Source organism: Mus caroli, chromosome 18 (genome assembly GCF_900094665.2).
Source record: "Mus caroli chromosome 18, CAROLI_EIJ_v1.1, whole genome shotgun sequence".
NCBI lineage: Eukaryota > Metazoa > Chordata > Mammalia > Rodentia > Muridae > Mus > Mus caroli.
Window position 1 is genome coordinate 6,470,690 of NC_034587.1, and position 6,453 is coordinate 6,477,142.

At 39.2% G+C, this 6,453-nt stretch overlaps 1 pseudogene; it reads left to right on the plus strand.

Annotated features, from left to right (window-relative positions):
- Positions 1–16: 16 nt before the first annotated feature.
- On the plus strand, positions 17–1,178 carry LOC110285106 (annotated as a pseudogene).
- Positions 1,179–6,453: the final 5,275 nt, after the last annotated feature.

Consider the following 6,453-nt stretch of genomic DNA (forward strand, 5'->3'; position numbering starts at 1 on the left):
GGGTGCCGCCGCCAGCATGGAGGCTCACTGCGTGCGGCAAAAGGCTCTCAAAGTAAAGAACTTAAAGAATATCAGATATATGAAGTTGATTTCCATGGAGACATCGTCATCTTTTGATGACAGTGTGACAGCTTTGCTTCTGATAATTTTGCAAACACAAGACTGCATGCAGTTCAACAGGGAAGGCTGCAGGACCCAAAGTCAGTGCGGGCACTCAGGGCCTCTCAGGGTAGCAATGAAGTTTCCGGCACGAAATACCCAGAGGGTGGCCAACAAAAAAAGCAGTGCCCCCAAAGCCCTCTGAGAGCTCTGCAAAACGATTCCCATTCTAACGCTGAAGAAGAAGATGGCATGAACTTTCTGGAGAAGAGGGCCTTAAATATAAAGCAGATCAAAGCAATGCTTGCAAAACTCATGTCAGAATTAGGACATGTCCCTGGCTTATTCTCTGGAAGACATTCCTTCCCAGGCCACAGAACCAAAGATTCAAAGTTGCCTAGAAGATGCGCATTCCCAGGTATGGCTTCCAGAAGGAACCCGGAATGGAGAACTCGACCTCTTACCAGGTCAAGGTCCCGGATCCTGGGTTCCCTGGGTGCCCTGCCCACAGAGGAGTAGGACAAAGAGGAGGAGGAAGAGAATAAGTACATGCTGGTAAGAGGAAGTCCTTGGACAGCTACATGAACGACAATGATGTGCCCAGAAGTCAGAGCCCTGGATCCATGACCCTTCCGCATATAATCCCACCAATAGAAGAAGACACAGAGGAAGAGATTAGGAACATCTGCAGCAACTCACGAGAGAAGATTTACAACCGATCTCTGGGTTCTACGTGTCATCAGTGTCGCCAGAAAACCACTGACACCAAAACCAACTGCGGAAAGCCAGACTACTGGGGCATCCGGGGCCAGTTCTGAGGTCCCTGCCTTCGAAACCACTATGGTGAAGAGGTCAAGGATGCTCTGCTGGATCCAAACTGGCACTGCCCACCTTGTCGAGGAATTTGCAACTGCAGCTTCTGCCGCCAGCGTGATGGATGGTGTGTCACCGTAGTCCTGGTGTATTTAGCAGAGTATCACGGCTTTGGGAACGTTCACGCTTACTTGAAAAGTCTGAAGCAGGAATTTGAAGCAGCAAGCGTAGAGCCTGAAGATTATCTTCCCGCCTTCGGCCTCTGAAGGCTCTCTTGTTCTTGACATTGTCGTTGATGGGAACTTGAGTAAGAATCTTGTCCATCAGTCTGTCTTAGAACTCAGTCGCATTGATCTCGTAGCTCACACTTGTTTCTGAAGCATCATGAAAGTCATGCAACTCATTACATTTTAGCGATATGTAGTGTCTCAGAGCTTGCCCTGGCCCCACCTTGTAGCCTCCCTGATCTTTTGCCACCACTTAGATTCTGGGCTATCTTTAAGTGGCAGCTTGAGAATTTGTTTGATCAGGACATACCCAAGCACTTTGGGGTACAGTAGTATTGTGAAGCAACTGTTGTGATGAATTGCAGAGAAGAGCCCTTTAACTTGTTTACACAGAATCCATGCATAGTTTCGTGTCTAGTGTTTATATTGGCTGATGTTTTAAATGAAAAGGCCAAGGCAGGAAGGACTGGAAACCATGAGGAAAAATTAGGTAGTTATTGTAAACTTGAGTATGGCCATGTTGGATGGCTTTCTGGAGAAATACAGCTCTTGGGTGCTGTGTTCAGTGTACGTCTTGTCACAGCTGACACCGTTGCTGCTGTCATCTGGCTTACCCAGTCACCCAAAGGTTTGTGGCAACGTGGTACCATAATTACTTAAATTGCTATAGAAAAGGCATTCTGGGAAATTAAAGATGGTAGTTCTGCAATGGGTTGATTTGAAACCTTGGTGTTCTACTTCAGAAACTTAACCTTAATAATGTCACTTTAGATCCTGGCAGTTTCCTAAAGAGGTAACCCTGGGGGTTGTATCCAGGGTTGCTATTTAGGTTTTAAACACGTTTGGAAGGATGTGAAGTAACCTTTTTAGAGATGGGTAGCTTTGAACCACTTGTTAACGAGTTACCTCTGCCAGTCTAGTTTATGGGCAGGTGCCTGGAGTCACCCTCCCTCCTCTTTCCCTACAGGTGGGTTATTCAGTACTGGTGACAAAGTGACTGAGTCCCTCACCTGTGTAGCCTGTCAGCTGCGCCTAATCTGTATTCTGTGATGCTCAATTGGATCTTGAATTGTTCAGTGTAAATACAGCTTTTTGCTCTGTAATGCTTTTATAAAAATGTTTTTATTTTAATAATAAAACATTTTGTTCAAAAAAAGATTAAAGAATAAAAATTAAAAAAAAAATAAGTCAAACAAAAAACCTCTGAGGTGCTGGGTGTGGTGGCGCACACCTTTTAATCCCAACACTTGGGAGGCAGAGGCAGGTGGATTTCTGAGTTCGAGGCCAGCCTGGTCTACAAAGTGAGTTCCAGGACAGCCAGGGCTACACAGAGAAACCCTGTCTCGAAAAAAAGAAGAAGAAGGAAAAAAAAAAAAAAACCCTCAGAGGTAAGCCTTGCCAGTAGAATACAACAGATAAAAGAGAATCTCAGGCATTGAAGACAATATAGAAGAAATGGATACCACAGGCACAAAACATCCAGGAAATCTGGGTCACTATAAAATGACAAAATCTACAAATAATAGGGATAGAGGAAGGAGAAAGAAACCCAGGTCAAAGATGTAGAAAATATTTATAACAAAATCATAGAAGAAAACTTTTCTAATCTAAACAAAGAGGTGCCTATCAAGGTACAAGAAGCACACCAAGTAGAGTGGACCAGAAAAGAAACTCCCAGTGACACATAATAATCAAAACACTAAATGCAATAACTAAGTATTAAAAGCTGCAAAGAAAAAAAGACCAAGTAACATATAAAGGCAGACAAATCAGAATAACACCTAACTTTTGTCTTGATATATACCACCTACCAAAATTAAATCAAGATCAGATAAGCAATTTAAACAAACTGATAGCCCCTAGTGAAATAGAAGTAATTAAGTCTTCCAACCAAAAACAGCCCAGGGCCAGATGGTTTTAGTGCAGAATTATACCAGACTTTCAAAGAATAATTCATATAAATACTTCTCAAACTATTACACTAAACAGAAATAGAAAGAACATTACCCATTTCCTTTTATGATCCCACAATTCCTAATACCTAAGCCACATAAAGACCCAACAAAGAAAGTCAATCTCCCTTATGAACACAGATGCAAAAATCCTCAACAAAATACATGCAAACCCCAATAAACCCATATATAAAAACATAACCCAGTTATTATATTTATAAGCTATATTCCCAGATAGGAAAGATCTATCACTATCCTAACTTATTCCCTAGCTATGAGACTCTTTGCTACTTGCAGTTTTTCCTGCTCTATATTAGCTTCCTCCTCTTCCTCTCTCCTCTCTCCCTTCTCCTCTCCTTCTCTCACTTTCTAAGAACTCCAGACCCACCTTTCCCTTCCACTGCCCAATCACAGGCTCTAGCCTTTATTTGACCAGTTGGAATGGGAAGAAGGTTCACATGAGATCACCTGTGTATGTGATCTACTCCTTGTTGGGGGCAGCCCCTCTTGAGGAAGCAGAATTAACATCAGAATACAAACAGCACCAGGGCAGCCCACAACATTTCCCACATTTTGTCCAATTAAAAGAATCTTTTCTCTCAGATATAAATTGAGCACAACCATCCCAATTATACAAATTATAAAGTATAATATACACTTAACATCCAGTCCATCATATTTGTCAATGTAGATAAAGCACTCTACCATCTATACTAACTTAAAGAGTTTACAATTCTATATTTGAATTATGTTCTGATTTTAACTTGCATTACCAACTGTAACTCACCCTTTCAAACCTATATCATCTCCCTCAGTGCTAAACAACTTAAGTTTGATTATGAGACTACAAGTAGTCTTCAACCTCGTCAGAAATACGAGAACGAACTAAATATTACTACTTTTAGCTGTTTCTATTTAAAGGTTGTTGAAAACACTTTGTTATAATTACATCAGAACCTAATATAACCATAAGTTTACTATCTGGCCCTGAATTTGTATTTCTTAATCATCCTAAACAATTTTTAATAGCAGCAATTAGAGGAACTGGGTCTTAGTCTTGTATTCTTAAATGAGTTGTATAGGCACAATGCCTATGTAAGACTAGTAATATTAACTTCAAATTTGTATCAATACAAAGATGTATACCAATGAAAACCTTAAATCTCTATCTATATAAATTCTGTACCAATGTTAGAAATTATAACTTCAAGTATGCATCAAATATAAAAGTTTCTACTGATGTAAAAATATGGCTATACAATGCTTTATTTATAAGTAAATTTGATAACTATCCCTATTTACCTAGTTCTCTAATTTCTGTAATATTACTATATCCCTCCCTTTTCTCTTCTACCACATCCCTTTACCAAATAAAGGATAGAGAAGAAGAAAGAAAAGGTAGAAATTCCTGAATCTAAGCTCTTTAGTTTCCTCCCTGTTCAAAGCTACATTTGCAAATTATCCTTTAAAATGACAACATATCTATAATGAATAAAATAACCAGAACAGTGACGTCAAATCAGATTCATTCTAAGTAAATTCAGAAGTCTCTATGTGTAAAACAACACTTTCTGCATATTGAGAGTCAGTTACTATATTAAAAGACTCTTGCAAATCTGATAACACAGTAAGTGTGGCATATAATTCAGATTTTTGGACCAATTTATAGGGACTCTCGGCCACCTTACTTACACTTTCTGATTTATATCCTGCCTGTCCTGATTTATTGGCATCAGTGTAAAATGTAGGGGATCCAGAAATTGGAGTTCTTTTTATTATACAAGGGAGAATCCAATTAGTTCTTTTTATGAACTTAAGTCATTTGCTTCTAGGGTTTTGCTGTTAATCTCTCCCAAGAAATTACTGCATGCTCTTTGCCAATATTCATATTGTGTCCATAATGAGACAATCTCTGCTTTAGTAAACAGTACAATTTGAGCTGGCTCCATTTCAGTTAATTGTCAAATTCTCAGTTTTCCTTTTAGTATCAATTCAAAAACCTTTCCTACGTAGGTTTTTAATTTCTTACTCTGTTTATGTGCTAAAAATATCCATCCTAAAATATACTCTTCCCTCTGCATAAAAATTCTGGTAGAAGAATGAGTAGAAAGCAAGATAACTAAGATGCAGACCATCTTTGAATCAATACGATCTAGATGTGTATCCTGCAATTTCCTTTCTACCAGAGCTAACTCTTTCTTGGCTTCAGCTGATAATTTTCTCAGGCTTTTTAAATCTTTATCACCTTGTAAGGTTTGAAATAAATTGCTTAGCTCTTGAGTAGCCAAGTCAATTTCAGACCACAGCCAGTTAATATCTCCCAGTAACTTCTGAAAACTATTAAGTGTCCTTAATTGGTTTTTCCTCATTTGCACTTTGTATGACCTAACCTTTTGTAGACTTACTCTATATCCTAGATAATTAATAGAATCCTCTCTTTGTATTTTTTCAGGGATGATTTGCAATCCTCAGCAAGGCAAGATTCTTTTCATTTCATCAAACATTATGTCTAAAATATTTATATCTGAATCAGCCAATAGGATGTCATCGATATAATGATAAATGGATTGGGGAAATTGTAAATCATCTTCAATGGCTGTTCTAAAAATATTGACACAAGGTAGGGCTATTTAACATTCCTTGTGGCAGGACTTTCCAGTGATATCTTTTTTTTGGAAATTTTTATTGTATATTTTCTTTGTTTACATTTCAATGTTATCCCCATTTCCTGGTCCCCTCCAAAACACCCTATCCCATCCCCCCTCCCCCTGCTTCTATGAGGGTATTCCTCCACCCACCCACTCCTCCCCACTCCTGACTCCCACCCTCACATTTCCCTACACTGTGGCATCAAGCCTTCACAGGACCAAAGGCCTCTCCTCCCATTGATGCCAGACAATGCCATCCTCTGCTACATATGCAGCTGGAGCCATGGGTCCCTCCATGTGTACTCCTTGGTTAGTGGTTTAGTCCCTGGGAGCTCTGGGGGGCTCTGCTTGGTTGATATTGTTGTTCTTCCTATGGAGTTACAAACTCCTTCAGCTCCTTCAGTCCTTTCTCTAATTCCTCCAATGATATCATTTTATTGGACAACTTCTATTAAAGATGGGTACTGAGAAAGAAAACCTTTCCATATCATGTTCATGTTGAGGAATTGTGAAAAAACAATATTTTAGATCAATCACTATGATAGGCCATTCCTTAGACAACAAGGAAGGCAATGGAATTCTAAGCTGCAAAGAACCCATGGGCTGAATAATCTTATTAATTTCTCTGAGATCTGCCAACATCTTCCATTTGCCAGAGTTTTTTTTTTTTTTTTTTTAATAATGGCAAATACATGAGAATTCCAAAGGCTGGTA